The 14611-nt window shown below is 50.3% G+C and overlaps 1 protein-coding gene across 6 annotated transcripts in view; it reads left to right on the forward strand.

Annotated features, from left to right (window-relative positions):
* The window catches only part of NTM (neurotrimin), a 623570-nt gene that overhangs the window by 370813 nt on the left and 238146 nt on the right, over positions 1–14611 (forward strand). The window lies entirely within an intron of this gene.

Here is a 14611-nt window from a genome sequence, read left to right on the forward strand (position 1 = left end):
GGCTCTCCCTAGGGCTGTCTCCTCTCTTCCATTCGTAGAACAGATGCAGAAATAAATGATCCTGGGAGACGGGCACCAAACAGAGAACTGGCAGGAGAACGAGCCAGGTGGGGATGCCTGACACCTGCGTTGCCTTCCCAGCAGGCGCGTGCACTTCTGTGCTGGTGCCGGAAGGACTGCATGGTGGTGAAAGCTCTGGCAGCACTGCCGTTCTAGCCCGGCCGCTGTGTTCTCCATGTGAACCCGTGTGTGCGTGTGTGTTGGGGTGCGGAGAGACATGTTTGACTGCAAGCAATAGTTTGGTGTCAGTTAGGAACAAAGGAGCCCTGGTGTGAGTCGGCAGGTGGGGACAGCCTCCTTGTTGTGAATGAGGCCTATAGGGAAGAGAGAAAAATCCTCCACTTGCTTCAGAAGTACTAAGGGAATTGTGGGTTCACTACGGGAGGTGGTTGCACGGGGGGGAATGACTGACTCCAGAGTCTGTTCGGCTCTTCTGAGCTTGGCTCCAGCCTCTTCAGTGCGTGATATCGATAGGGATTGTTTTGCCGGTGAATGATGCATCTTCCTGCACCGGAGCCCATGAAGAGTTGGATCTTTGCTCGTGCTCTGAAGTGTCACGTCCCCTTCCAGCGGCTGCTCTGCAGAAAAAAATAACAGCCCACGACTGACGCTATCAAATGAAGTTAGTCCCCGAGCAAAAGGGGTAGAGGCCTCAGCTTGGATAATACCGGTTCAGGGCTGTGTGTTTTTGCTGCCAGCCCCGATGGCGTTTACACCCTAGGTTATGCATGTGCCACAGCTGCTCATGGCCCCTCGTGCAGGTGCTCTCGTGACCCCTTGTGCCTGCACGTGCTCACGCTGGCAAACGCAGGCACTGAGCTCCTGTGATGGGGAGCGGCGGGGGGCCAAGTGGGAAAGAGTGCATGGGAGCAGAGAGGTCTGTGACAGGAAAGTGAAGAAGCCTCAGCCCCATTGCTTGGTCCCCTCCCTGTTCTGCAGAGCCTGGCTCCCACTGTAACTATTGATCTGTTGTCTCGTGGACAACTTGTCCAGAATAGCAATGCTGTTTGGAGGGGCTTGTGCTAAGCTGGGCGAGGCTGGTACTCTTCCCCCCCTGCCAACGGCAATGCCTTCTCTGAGCTTGTTCTAGGCAGTGCCCCCCTCCCCTACCCCTGTCCCCATCTGCAAGCCCCTGGCAGCATGGAAATTAATGGAAGACCTAGAGAGAGGCAAAGAAAAGGCATCCTCTTTTCCCACTGATTTCCATTTGCAGCAAAAGGGCTTGGAAGGAAATGAGGCTCTCTGGAGATTTCTTCTTGTCCTTTCACACCCGACAAAAGGGAAAGCTTGTTTTGCAACGTAGACGCCAACGTATTTGGTTCGCTGGGACTCTTGGAAGGTCCAGGAGCTCCCCCCCTCCACATGCAGTGCAGCTCGCTGCTGTTTCACTGGCTGCTTGGCTGCTGGAAGTGGTTCCTGGCGCTTCCTTTGTCCACAGTCCTCACGGTACTTTGCCAAGGCCCTGAAGTTGCCTTTGGGGCAGTGTAGCTGTGAGCTACCAGCTATGGGGCATGGGCCAGCGGGGCTGTTTTATACTCCAGCCACACTGTCCCTTAGATTGAAGTGAATTCAGTGCCCATGAAAGGAGCCGGATTGACAGCCCTGAGGAGACTGAGGGTGCTCTTTGTCCGCAGAGCAGCTCCAGCCTGGGCAGTGAGAGGGTGAGCCTCCTTCACGCAGCCCATTGCCAATGCGCTTCAGCCCTGGCACACCAAGGATCTCCTCCGAGGCCGTGGAGCGGCTCGCTGCCTGTGGGCCCATCCAGTTCCCAATCTCTGTGTTCATGCTGCCAGCTGGGCTCCTAGTTGTCCTCCATTGCAGTGGTACTTTTATGATGTGGACACTTGTCAACACGCAGCTGGACTGGGAGTCCATGAGTTCAGCGTGCTTAGGCCAGAGGGGATTCGTTAGACCTGGAGGATACGATTCTAGCTGTGGGCATGCCCAGGTACCCAAGGGTCTTGACTATCCTGCCCTGTTCTTATTGCCAAATGGGGAAAGGGCGTCTGGCTACACAGAAGAATCTGATAGTCCCAGTAGGAAAGTTGAAAATTGGATGAGGCCAAACTTGGGGCTTGACAGCAAACAACTGAGTCAGACTTGTGACCTAGATGTGAAATATTATTGCCAGCACAAGTTGTGAGGAGCCCAGGTTTTACTCCAGGTCTATTCTAGCCCTGTTTCAAACCAGCTAGGAGGTAGCTATATCTCGAGCACGGTATTATTAACACGATTCTCTGCTAATGGTGGGCAAAGACATACATGTCAGGTATGAGCTACAGCCCTTCACCCCGAACTTGACCCATGCCCAAGCTTCTGGGGAAGTTTGAAAAAGTTGGATTAATCTTAAAGCAAACAAGCAAGCAACAAGCTTGACTGTGGTCTCACTTAAGTCGGCACAGATCCATTAGCCCTCATGGAGACCTGTTTTCCCAAGTGTAAGTCTGAAGTGCAGTAAAGATTTTGTCTGTTTATTTAGATAGAAAATAAGAAAAGACTTCCTATCTGGGGCCCTAGGCACTGTAGCACACCATCAGATCAAAGCAGGCGTCAAGGAATTGCTTCCACAGGAGGTCAGTCAGGCAGATATCTGCAGGAATTCCTATTCACCCTGTCGTCTTTAAGGGAAAATTGCAGCCTGTTCTCCTTGAGTTTGACCTCTGCATGTATTGCCTCTAGCTGGTCTAGGACAGTGATCTGCTATGTAAGACCTTCTTCATGGCCCTGTATACAAATGCCAGGTGCCAGGGACTGCATCTTGCAGGTGGGTATGTTCCCCTGAACCCGCTGCTTTGCTGCATGCAAAAGTGTAAGAAATTCTGTACTCTAAGGCTCTGCTCGTGCCAGTGCAACAGCCCATCAGATACCTGCCACCTGCACAGGGTGCCCCTGAAGACATTGGTACCCTGAGTAGGTGGCATGTAGGTGTATGTGATCACAGGGGTGGAGCTGTGTTTTTGCAGGCCTTCTGTATGTTGTTGTCATCTGCTTGTGTCTGAGATGAATTTGTGCTTCCAGTATTTTTTCGTTTGATTTGAATGACCCTCGAACTCAGCTGCAGGTCGGCTGGGTTAAGGGGCACAGCCCCAGAGTTTCCTGTGATCTGCTCCGTGGTTCTTCAACACTAGCACTGCTTTCTTCCGCCCTTTTGTTTTAATGTTTTCTGTGACTGTTTTGCAGATTTGTTTCCCATTATGTTCTGCCCCTAAAATAATTTGGGGGAAACAGTAATTTGGCTGCAAAACAAAGGAAAACAAAGAACGCAGAGCTGCCTGCTCTCTCGCTGACAGGTTTGACAGATAGAGATTAATATGAAACATCCCATGTGTTAAGCAAAAGAAAAAAGACTCTTGTTCAGAAAGAGGCTTGTTTTTCTAGGGGAGGGGTCCCATTTTACTAGTGCACAAAAGCCAGGGCTGATTTCTGATTCCAGATGAACTAGGGTAGTTCTCGCACCTCAAGCCTTTGATATGATTTTGTGCAGATTTTGCTCCTGCCAGTCTCAGAACAATGAAGAGGCTGAAATTCCTTCAAAACCCAGGCCTGGCTCCACTGACGTGTTTGCAGACCTCCTGACTGAAGAGTTAGGGTTTGCTCTGAAGAATTTCTTTGCTCGCCAGCTAAGGATATCATGGGCGATGGGTTTTTTTTTCCTTTTTCCCACTAACAGAAATGCCTGCCCCCCTTTAGTACAAGCGGGGATACTTTTTATTCACTGTGGGGAGCCTATACCCACTTCCACCAGTGTTCATGTTGGTCCGTTGCTCTTCCTCCTCCTTGAGATATTTGAATGACTACATTAGTATTAGAGCCTGGCCCGCTCGTGACTCTGGCCCTGCCGTAAGCTGCTGGGGTTGAGTGACGGGAAATCTCTGCTGAGGTTTTGGTCTGCTGCCCTTGTGGTTTGTAATCAATGAACAGAAAGTTTTGGTCAGGATGCAGGGGATGGGAAACTCCTCCCTGGGTGTGAGTAAAAGGCCCAGAAGCTGGAGTTGCCTGCAGCAAGCTCAGCAGCAGTTCCAGCTGCTTCCAGCTGGGTGCGTGCACTTTGCATAGTTAGAAGAAGGAAATATCAGGAGAGGGGACCAGCTCTGAATATAAGCCAGACAAGGCAAGGGGAGTTGGAGCATGGGGTTGGCTGACCAGGGCCACATATTCAGTGGCTGGAGCAGTGTGGCCAGTGGGCAGAGGCAGGATGCAAAATGGGGTGGCAGCCAGAGCTGGGTTGCTGCTGGGGGAGCCAGAGCAGTGTGGGTCTGTGGGTGGTGTAGTGCAGTGACGAAGAATTGCAGATCAAAATTGCACAGCTCCACGCTTCCCAGCACTGCCCTCACAGTGCAACATGTTCCTGTGTCTTAGCCCCTCCCGAACGAGTTCTGCGGCTTCTCTGCAAACCCAAGCAGAAGTGCTTTTCCCCTGCCTCTTTGGCATGCCAGTGCACTCGAGGACATCCTGAATCTTTCACCACTCCTCGCCATGTTCCATCTCCTGCCCTGCCCAGCCGATTCCCAGCGCTCTTGTACAACCGCCAAAATCCTTGTTATCGGCTCAGTATTCATGTTCCTCTCCAGGGCTCAGGCCCGTGGCACGCTGCTTCAATGAAATATTCATCTCATTCAGCCGTTCCTAAAGTTCAGTACCTGGTATTTTTCATCCGCTGCAGTCATTTATTTCAGAGCTTCATACAGCAAAGAGCGTTACTTCCACCTGCTTCCCAGCCTGCCCGGGGATAGGGCCTGGCATGAGCCTTTGGACTTCTGATTACAGAGTCAGAGGGGCAGTCATCTGGTATTGTTCATCTGAGCAGTTCATGTCTCTGAGGGCTTCAGAGAGAAGCTGTAGGCCATGCCAAGGCAGGACAGCCTGTGGTGGTGATATATATGCAAGAGGAGGATGGAGTTAGTGCACAGACTCATTTATAGTCCTTGTGAGTTTATGCTACAGGCTCTGCTAGTATCTAGCTTGCTCTGCTCAGGCGCTTTCTCCAGCTATGTCTCAGCTCAGGTCATAGAAACTTCCACACTTTACTTACAGACATGATCTCTCCTGGCAGGGAGGGAGCTGGCAAACCAAAAGTTAAATTGATTCCAGTGCAGAGGTGAGTCCTTTGCCTAAAGGTGGCTGTTAGTATGAGGTGGAGAGCATATTCCCTCCCATATCTCCACCTTCCAGCCCTGCCCTTGCTCGGGAAATCACTGTAAGTCAGGGGTGGGCAAAATGTGGCCCACGGGCTAGATGCAGCCGGCAGGCCATTCTATCTGGCCCGCGGGGCCCCTAAAAAAATTTAGAAATGTAATATTAATCTGCCCCTGGCTGCCTGTCATGCGGCCCTCAATGGCTTGCCAAAACTCAGTAAGCAGCCCTCCGCCTGAAATAATTGCCCACCCCTGCTGTAAGTGATACAAGCATCAGGACTCCTGGGTTCTGCTCCAGGCTTTCTCTTGTGCAACAAATCACTTCACCTCCACCTGTTTTCCCCACCTGTACATGCCAGGGACCTCCTTAATATGCAGCTTGCAATCTGCTTTGAGATCCCCAGCCGAAGGCATGTAGAAGCTATCTAGAGTATTGCCAGTGTGCATTGTTGAGAGAAGCTGTTGCCTCCAAGTTGATTGCTTCCCTGCAGTGGCATGTATTTGTAAGAAGAGTTTATTGCTAAAGTGACATGTCAGCAAATCTTAGCGATGGCAGAGAGGTGGCTGTGATGGAATCAGTTTAAAGTGAAGAAAAAATTGTCATATGCATGGATTTTGCAAGTTCAATTTCCATCTGAGATGAGACAAGGTCCTGATTGCTCTGCCGGGGGGAAGGTTTCCCTTTATAGCCTCCCCGGTAGAACGGCTGCCTGCAGTTCCCAGCGGCTGACTGTGTCTTTGGCCATGTGAGCCAAGCGTGCTGTCCGGCGGCTCTCGTTTCTGTCAGTTTGGTTTGGAGTTGCCTGTCTGTCAGCGTGTCTTGGCGAGGAGATACTTGGCACTGCAGTAAAAAGCCAGATTTGGAAAGAGTGCGGTTTCAACAAAGAAAGGCAAAAAATCTCAAGTCAGGCCCAGAGCTTCCTGTGTGCATGCCTAGCTGATTCATACCAATGGGAACCTTTCTCTTGATGGACCTAACATCAGTTTAAAAGGATGGCTTCGGTTGAACTGTTAATAGGCTGCATGTGAAATAGCCACAGAGAAAGTCCTTGTAGGGCAAAGAACCAGTCTTCATCCTGGGTGGCTGCATCCCACTGTGTAAAGTGGATGTGAAGCACTGCCGTCCAGACTGGGTTTGGGTTTCACATTTGCAGGAGTGATGTGTAGATGTTTGGGCCCAGTATGCCCTCGTGGCTGAGATTTGGTCTTAGTCCTCCAGCTGCTGCAGCCACCGTTGAAATGCTGAACGTGTCCAAACCACGAGTACGTTAAAAACCTTGGCTTACAAGGAGGATCCTTCAGTCTGTGATGAGTGGTGTCTGTCCTTAACAAGCGGCAGACCTATGGGAGAACAGTTGTTCGCTTATACGCAGAGAAAAGAGACAGAGGAGCAGATGGATTGGCGTGGAAGGTCTGAACGCAGAACTTGACTTTGCAGCTGATTCTTCCATGGGAGGAAAAAAAAAGCTGTGGTCAGATGGGGACAGAGGTGATGAAGGGCAGAGACTCGTCTAAGAGTGGTGACTTGTTTGTGGGGGAACAGAACAAGAATGAGCCCCGGGGGCTGAATTGGAGACAAGGGAGTCCGGCTCTGCATGTCAATGAGGACAGAGTAGCTAAAGAATCAAACCGCCTTCCAACCAGAGCAGCTGGTGAAATAGCAGCTTTTTTCAGGAAATGGGAGATTTTGACCAACTCTGTGCCTGCAGCCATAAATGCCTCTGACACCTGCGTCTGTTCTCGCAGACACTTGCAGAGCCCCGGACAGGAGCCAAGCAGTCGTTAGTTTGGGCTTTCGTGTCTGGTTTCTGAGGCGGGATCTTTATTTCCCAGCTTTGCTTGCTTCATCCAGCAGAGTCTTTTCAGCCTCGTTTTTGGGGCTTTTAAGAAGCGATGTTGAGAGCAGTCAGGGAAACCTAATTCTCAAAACAAGGATGGTCTAAAATTGTCTAAGCTGTTAGATGGACGAGTCCCAGAGGCCTGATCCAGATTTTGAATCCCCCGAAAAATTCAAAAGGGGTTGGGATTTATCGCTGAGACTGGGGCTTACCTCATCTGGGCTCCGATTCTGGCCCCTTTGTAATTCACCCTATGCTGGATTTGAGGCCAGTGTCTAATAAATAGTGTTTTTAGTTGTGTCTGAGTGTTTCACCTTCTAAATTGTACACAGCCCCTGTTGGGTTTAGAGGAAGCGTGGCATGAGGGAAACCACCCCTTGGGGTTCAAATGAGCCTCAGAGAATTATGCGCTCAGCTTTAATGGGAGTTGCTTTGCTTAATCTCATTTGAAACCCCCCACATTGCTTGTTTGCCACTTCCTCATTGTGTGTCATATGCTCCTGCATGTGTTTCCTTATCTCTGAGGGTTGGCTGTTTTGTTTGGGGTTTTTGTTTTTGTTTTTTTTTGGGGGGGGGGGGCGGTGTTTCCTCAACATGGAAAGCTAGTTTCTGCTCAGCTGCAGCTTGCCTTAAGCTCCAGATTCATGGTCTATAGCTCATACCCGCCCCCCCAGTCATCTTCCTCTTCCTCCACCAGTAGTTTTGCTTTGAATTGGGCCTAATTCAAGCCAAATTTCCAAGCCCAGATTCCAGGCTCAACCCCCTTGACTTCAGTAAAGTTAGAAGGGAGGGTAGATGTGCACCTTATAGACTAACTAAATTGTGTGTGTATATATATATATATGTATAAAAAAAAATATATATATAGTATAAAATATATTGATGTCTACATGCACACATATGTGCGTGCACACTCTCTCTTGAGCTGAACAAGAGATAGAGTGCACAAGCTTTTGTGAACTCAGGTTCACTTCCTCAGATGCTTTGAAAGGGCGCTGCAACATTATACATCATGTCAACCAATAGAGAATGTGACAGGAAACACCCTGTTTAGGAAGGAGCATTTTGCATCCCTGCAAGCTGATGATGTGACTCTTAGGAATAAAATAGCAGTGCCGGTGGGCATCAGCTGCCTTTGACTCACAGGTGCATCTTGTGAGGTTAAAGAAGGTTCAGCAAAATGTTTTCCATCTCTAGCTGCTTTGGTGTTGTGGCATGGAGCACAGGGTGTGTGAACCCTGAGGGGTGGATCTTCCTTTGAGTTTGCTCTGGTCTTGCTGAATATCCAGAATGATCTGATCTACCCTCTGAGTTGATTTTAGAGAGTTCAATCTTTGTGTTTGCTCCAGACTTGTAGGCTTGCCCATCTTCTTGAGTTACTGGAGAATTTGGGTTTTGTGTTTCCTATAACTCCAGGAGTTTGTTTGCCCCCCACCACCCCGACCTTCTCCCTAGTTACTTTCCTTGCTTGTGACTATTCATAGGATCATAGAAAGAAGGACCGGAAGGGACCTATAGGATCATCAAGTCCGGTCCCCTGCCATGGGCAGGCGGTAATTGGGCTCAAATGAGCTCAATGAGGTATTTGTCCAGCCTCCTCTTAAAGACCACCAGAGATGGCAGTTGCACCGCCTCTGCTGGAAGTGTGTTCCAGATTCCAGTTACCCATACAGAAAAGAAGTTTTTCCTTATGTCCAGCTGAAACTTTTCCTCGGCTAGCTTGTGTCCATTGGTTCGCGTCTTCCCAGGCCGGGGGCTAATCTGAAAAGTTGTCCATCTAGGTCCTGGTGAATATGAGTTCTCCCTGGTGTTGTCCCTTGACAAGTATGTAGGCCGCTACCAAGTCACCTCTCAGCCTTCTTTTGCTCAGGCTGAACTGTCCCAGATCCCAAAGTCCCTTCTTGTAGGGCCTGTCCCCGAGGCCCTTGATCATGCGGGTGGCCCTTCTCTGCACCTTTTTGAGCTTGTCCACATCCTACTTGAAGTGTGGTGACCACAGCTGGATGCAGTACTCCAGCTGTGGCCTCACCAACATTGAATAGAGGGGAAGGAGCACCTCTCTGGATCTGTTGGTGACACATCTGCTGATGCATGCCAGAATCCTATGTGCTCTGTTGGCGACTCACACTGGTGGCTCATATTCACCTTCTGGTCGATTGTCACCCCTAGGTCCATTCAGATGCAGTGCCAGCCAGTGGACCACCACCCATCGTATAGATATGGTGAGGGTTCTTCCCACCCAGATGAAGGACCTGGCATTTATCCCCATTGAACCTCATCTGGTTTTGTTCAGCCCATAGGACCAGCCTGTCAAGGTTGTTCTGAATCCTTGACCTGTGCTCTGATATGCCCACTTGTCCCCACAGTTTGGTATTGTCTGCCAACTTAATCATGGCACTTTTCACTCCCTCGTCCAAGTTATTAATACAGATATTAAAAAGCATGGGCCCAAGCACCGATCCCTGGGGTACACCACTAGAAATGACCTTCCAAGATGAAGCCGCTCATCAATCAAGACTCTTTGAGATCAGCTGCTGAGCCAGTTCCCAACCCACCTCACTGTAGCCTGCTCTAGGTCAGTACTCTTTAACTTGACTGAGAGGATTTCATGGGAAACAGTATCAAAGGCCTGGCTGAAATCTAGGTAGATGACGTCCACCTTCTGTCCCATGTCCAGGTGGTTAGTTACTTGGTCATAAAAGGACACCAGATTTGTTAGGCCTTCCCTCGACAAAGCCATGCTGGTTGCTTCTCAGTACCGCGCCAGATGCAAACTTGTGGGTAATAATGTCCTCCTTGACGATCTTTTTCAAAGATTTTCCCCAGGATGGAAGTCAGACTGGTCTATAGTTGGCACTGTCATTCCTCTTTCCCTTCTTAAAGATGGGCACCACGTTCGCCTTCTCCCAGTCATTAGGGACAACTCCTGAGTTCCACGATTCCTCGAACAGCCTCGCCAGAGGCACCGCTTGCCAGAGGCGCTGCAGAGGCATTCGAGGTCTGTGCTTTCCTTGGCTCAAAGAGAACATGTTTGCAGTTTCTAAAATGACTCGGACTGGGAGAATGCAGACGCCCTAGGGCTGTTCAGCGAGACAAGGAGCCTTTCAGCCCTGGCCATTGGTTTCAAGTCTGGAACCAGCTTCCCAGTCACGTATGGCTGTCGGCTCACTTACAGACTTGGTGACCCGAAGCTGTTTTCCACATCAATAATGGGCCTGTCATGCAAGATGGCCACGGCTGGAAAGCTCCCTGTAACAGAGAATACTTGCTCTGTTACGGTGAGATGGGATAGGCCCTTTAAGGGAAGAGTTCTTGTGAACCAGACAAAGGCAGCCAGCAAGGCCGGGGTTAATAAACAGCCCTGTGGCCAGGTCCACTAATAGGTCAAATGACTGGAAGAGGTCAGGCTAGCAAGGTATATAAAGCCCAGAGCCTGAGCCAAGAGCGCAGTTGGGCCCAGGAGACTGAAGGGTGAAGAGCTCTGCAGCCCTAAGGCCGGGGTACTGCTGCCACACAGGACTACTGGCAAGGAGGAGAAGTCTTGCAGGGAGCCAAGATGCAGGATAAAGAGAGTTCGGTATAGCCGGTGAGCACGGAGTTTTGTTACAGCCAGAAGGCTTATATTTCAATTTGTGGTTTAAACTGGTGGACTGGGTGGGACTTAAAAAAGGGGAGATGTGGACTTCCCATTGGTACCTGAGGGGCATGTGGTTGCTTTGAGTCCTGCCAGGGGTTGGGCCCAAAGTGCTGATGGGCCCAGAGGTCTGGGGGGTTGAGATCAGGTTTGGGGCATGGAAACCAGGTTCACCATAGAGGACCTAGCCTGGGAGGCACCCAGGTAGATAAGAGGGGCCAAAGCTGGTACGTGGACACCCCAACAAGGGTGTGCTGGCCTTGAAGTGGCCTAATGAGGTGACAGTGGGCAACATCTGCAAGGCATAGGCATGGCTAAAGGGGCAGAAGGAGGCCACAAATTTGGCCTTTGAGGCAACAGAGACCTTAAGGTCTGGATGGGCCCAGATGGTTTGCTTAGCTCTTGAGGTGCGAGCAGGAACTGCGGGGTTCAAGAGGAGTGAAGTGTCTGAAAGAAGGGCAAAGGCATAACCTGGGGCATGGGGCAGCCTCCTTTTTCATACATTAGTTGATGACATCGAGGTGTGGCAAGCGAGAGAAAAGGAAGAGTATCGGGAGCTCAAGTAGGTGAGGTGCTGTATGACCGCCAGGGACTGACACGGCCACCCTGGGGGCACGATCCTGTTATAGGCACCAAGAAGGAACAGTCCCCTCCCATGCAAGGGCAGGGCAGTGAGGGCGAAGAAGCTGCTACCCAGTCTCTAAACGTGCTGTGCTATCAAGTCTCCAGACTTGTCAATCACCAGCACTTTAACTTTGTTTTGCGATGCGCGAGTCAAGACATCCACCTCATATTTGATCTGTGAAGTCAGATGGAGCTGGGTTGATTTCCTCTAGCAGGTGCAGGCAAGAGAAGGGTGCAACAAAGCCTTTTGCTGGTAACAAAGCACCACAATGGCTCCGTTATGAAGTCTAGAGTGTGCGTGTTGGGTCGCGTCTTTGAAGTAGTCGTGTTGCTCAGTGCCTGAAGTTGGAGTCATCTCAACACATGAGGCACAGAAGTCAGTGGAAAAGGAGAATCAAATAAAGCGCTCACGGGGCAGAAGCTGGTGCTGCGGCTGAATTAGTGAGATGGGGAGATGTCAGCTCTTCCTCTCAGCTTTCCCTTTGCAGCACCAACTGTCAGTAATTTAACTAACGTTTTGTAAATAAATGTGGCATTCGGACAGCTGTCACCGCGCCTGTTATAAACACTCCTTTTGTCACTAAAAGCTGGCAGTGTCACTCTGTTTCCCCTGCAAATGCAGCTCGCACTGCCAGTTGGCTGCTGGATCCAGGGCTGTCAAGGAATAGCATATAGACCAGTGGCTTGAGAGACCTAGGGTTTTGCATAGAGAGCCCAGCATGGCACTGCCAATGCCTGGTGCAAAGGCAGCTTTAGCTTCCATAAAATAAATAACTAGCATGTTCATGAAAGCCTGTTTGAATGCGTCTAGAGCACTAGTGGAAGATGGCAGATTGATAGCCCTGGAAGCCAAACTCCACTCTGTTCATGCCACAGCATCAGCGGTAGCAGGGCAGCGTTCCCTGTAGCCCTGCCACTGTCATTCAGGCGGTGGACAGATGAAATAATCCCACAGCCTTGACAAAGCAGGAAGAAATGGGCCCCAGTTTATCTGAATCTGCTGAAATGGTGTTTGTCTGTCTGCTTTATCTCATGGCAAGGGGAAGGCAAACTGCAATAATTATATCCCCTCACTCTTTGAGAGGTAAATTGAAATCTTGGGGCTTAGCTTCATTCTCTGGAGGATAGGACCAGGCAGATGAAGCAGTTACAGCAGACCAGGTAAGGCCCACTCATGAGCAATACATTCCCCTCTTAAAGCAGTGTGTAGTAGTCTTCACATCTACACCTTCTGATCTGACCAGGAAAGACAACATTTATAAATAAGGGAAGTCAACTGCAGACCTGTGTGTGGAGGCTAACAGCAAGGGTTATGCCAGCGGTGTGTGCTTTTTCCACTGGTAGCTTCACTTTCTTCAGGCTAAGCCATTGCTCAGACATCTGATCACACCAGTGTTTTAGTGGTTGCAGAACTGGGCTGGATTTGACCAGGTGACCTATAGATGAGAGGTTTTCCTAAGCCCTTCAGGTATTCCCTGCTTCATGCAGCCTGACACGACCAACTCACTTAAAATGCCCGAGTCGACCTGAGATAGATGCTACATCCTGTCCTTTTCCCTGAAGGTTGCAACTTCCCCCTACCCTTGCTCTTTCAAAGAGCCCTGCTGTTTATCTACACCCCAGAGAGTGGCAGTGTTCGGTCCTTGGACCTGTACTCTTCAATATCTTCTTCAGTGACTTGGATGTGGGTGTGAAGTGTATTCTGTCCAAGTCTGAAGATGATACTACGTTGTGGGGTGAAGTGCACACTCTGAAGTGTAGGGAGCACTTGCAGGCAGACCTAGACAGGTTAGAAAAGTGGGCAGTACACAATAGGATGCAGTACAACAAGGACAAGTGCAGAGTGCTGCACCTATGGTGCAAAAATATCCTGCACATCTACTGGCTGGTAAGTGACCCTCTCAGCAAAATTTAGAATGGGCTTTCATGGGCGGTGGTGCTCTCCCCTGCCTCGGGGGTCTTTAAGAGAAGGCTGGACAGGCATCTGGCTGGGGTCATCTGACCCAGCGCTCTTTCTTGCCTAGGGAGGGGGTCTCACTCGATGATCTGTTGAGGTCCCTTCCGACCCTAGCATCTATGAACTTTTGAAAACATCTAATCCCCAACACGCTCTCCTTCCTGGCTCATGGCGCCCTGGCATCAAGTGCTGCTCCCACTGGGATCATTGTAAATGGCTCAGAAGGAAGTTGTTCTAGTATTGCGGGTGGTGGAAGCTCAAATGGGTTGTATTTTAGACTTAAATGAGGTATATTTTGGAGGGGATGGAGTGGGGCTGTGTTTCCAGATAAGGTTTACTTGCCAGGTTCCCATGCTGATACAACTCCAAAAAGAACGACTTCCTCGCTCCTCCTCCCTGGCAACAAAATTTCATCCCTTCCATGGTGTGCTAGCTTCAAAGGCCCTGCAAGATGCTAAGAGCCTCTGTGGTCCTCGCAGAGATACAAGGCCAGGGCATTTGGTGCTTTTCTGAAGACGGCTTGTAAGGCCACAGCTTTAGGGCCTCAAGGCCATCGGACCGAGCCCAGGCTCAGTGTCCCGCTTTAGCAGGTGGGTTAGAGCAAGAACGCGACAGTCCTCTTTCACTCTCTGCCTTCCTGCCCCTGCCCTGCTGCAGCCGCCGGTTCTGCCACTTGTTGAAGGCTCCCTCAAAGATCACCGCGTCCCACACGTTTTTGCTCTTGCTCTCACCTCCAAGGCAGCTGCCCAGGCCCTGCCAAAAGGCTGTCTCGTGTCTCATTTCCTCTCTGTCAGCTTCACTTCTAGTGTCTCCCTAGACAAATCCATTGCTGTTTCTGTAAGCCTGCTTCCTCCAATTGCCAGTTCAGTGCTTGGGGAAAGTCTCACCAAATTAGGCCAGTAAATAGGCCAAGAAAAGCCTTCAAAACATGAATAATCAAAAGCAAAGCGTAACAACGCACTTGCTCCCTTGTACACATTGTGAAAGCAGACTGTAGTTATGGGCAAAGAGACGCTTCTGTTGTCTCAGTCCTGGTCTCCTGGATCTTTATAGCTAGAGCTGCGTGCATGGGTGACTGGTGACACTTTACTCAGGGGCGTCTCCCCACGGCCGATCTCACTCACTGGCCTCTGGAAGTGGCCACAGCACTCCCACTCTCTGGCCGGTGTTCACAGTGGGGGGACACTGGCCCCCCTGCCCATCGCCTAAGCAGGGAGTGCAGCCTGTCCAGGGGTGCACATGCACCCCTTACGCATTGCCCCTGGCTGCATGTGACTTAGCAGCTTTTCTCTGAAGGCAGTTTCTTGGGAAGTTTGAGGTCTTAATGATAACCTGAATTCCTCCAAAGCTCAGTTACTTTTAG

The sequence above is a fragment of the Crocodylus siamensis genome, chromosome 14 (genome assembly GCF_052110815.1).
Source record: "Crocodylus siamensis isolate JL-2025a chromosome 14, ASM5211081v1, whole genome shotgun sequence".
Taxonomy (NCBI): domain Eukaryota; kingdom Metazoa; phylum Chordata; order Crocodylia; family Crocodylidae; genus Crocodylus; species Crocodylus siamensis.